The following is a 1407-nucleotide window of genomic DNA, read 5'->3' on the forward strand; positions in this document are numbered from 1 at the left end:
TGCCCCTCAGTCTTTAAGATACTGTTGCCTTTGAGGTTGGCCCAAATTTAAATTTGATTTCATCACACTTGTAACAAGCTCCTTCCATTTCCCTTCTATTATGTGTATATGTAACTGCATTTACACAAACATTTCAATTCCAGAAGCTCTGACTTTATTAAAAGAGAGAGAGGAAAAAAAAAAAAAAGAGGAAAAAAAAAAAAAAAAAAATCAATAAAAATATTGGACACCTTACAGAGAAAAAAAATTTAAAAATCCCCAGGAAGTTGATGCATCATCGTGTTGCATCTGTGTCAAGCTTTTGGTAAACAAGCAGCAACATGAATGAAATCTGTCCAGAAAGACTGCATTTCAGCCCCAACCACGCAGTCGCCGGCCAAACCACTGCATATGTAACAAAGTTTGATTTCGTGGCTGAGTGTTCAGTTACGCTTATACCATTTCCTGTGGAAAACTGAAGCTTTGAAGCATGTGTAAAACAACTCGGGCTTCACTGAAACTGAACCATATTGAAAAGCCGCACATACACGCACACACACAAGCAGAGCTGTTCCACCAACCAATTTGCAATGATACTACAAAGTTCATTACCGTGCTACTGCAAATAAAGCCTGAAGAGATTGGCAAACCAGTTGCCGCCCCCCCCACAGACGCATACCATCCCCCCTGCACACATGTACCCTACACATGCACGCATACAACCTCCACACTCCCTACACACACACAACCTCCACACTCCCTACACACACACAACCTCCACACTCCCTACACACACACCCCTTTACACACATACCCCCCATACTCCCTCCACACTTACACAAACACACACTCCCCTCCCCCTGGCCCCCGGCACAGAGAACCCCCAGGGATCAGCCCAGCAATGTCTGCCAGCTCCACTGCCTCTTTCCTACCACAAGAGCCAGGCAGTGTGGGGAGGCAAAAAAAAACAAAAAAAAAACAACCCTTATTCCTCAGCCTTTCATCTCCTCATCCATCCATCCATACCCCTTCCTTCTCCAGCTCTCTCCAAGCCTGCCTGTGTGTACAAGGGAGACAGTGTGCCTATCCCACTGCAGACGCACACGGCAGAGCTCGGCACAGATGTCTGGAGGAGAGGGGCAAGGGGGCGGGGAGGTTTAAGATGCCCAGAAAAAGGCTCTTTCCAGCCCCGATGTCCCAGCCTCTGCACCTGCTGCTTAAAAACACTGTTGTATGTTCAAGGTCAAAGAGGCTTTTGCACCAAAACACAGTGACCCCCACACCTGCAGGGAGGGGATGCTACCTCCCTGGCCAGGGCAGGCTCAGGCAGCAGAGCATGGCAACTGTCAGTGGGTTAAAGCCCAGTGACCTCACCTCCAGCCCGGCTTGTGCACCCACTTGCGGGGGGGGGGGGGGGGGAACGGGGGA

At 49.0% G+C, this 1407-nt stretch overlaps 1 protein-coding gene across 1 annotated transcript in view; it reads right to left on the reverse strand.

Moving 5' to 3' along the window:
• Positions 1-1407, reverse strand: part of BTBD11 (BTB domain containing 11) — a 356390-nt gene that overhangs the window by 352608 nt on the left and 2375 nt on the right. The window lies entirely within an intron of this gene.

This window comes from Gavialis gangeticus, unplaced genomic scaffold (assembly GCF_001723915.1).
Source record: "Gavialis gangeticus isolate Ggan-Ray unplaced genomic scaffold, GavGan_comp1, whole genome shotgun sequence".
Taxonomy (NCBI): Eukaryota; Metazoa; Chordata; order Crocodylia; family Gavialidae; genus Gavialis; species Gavialis gangeticus.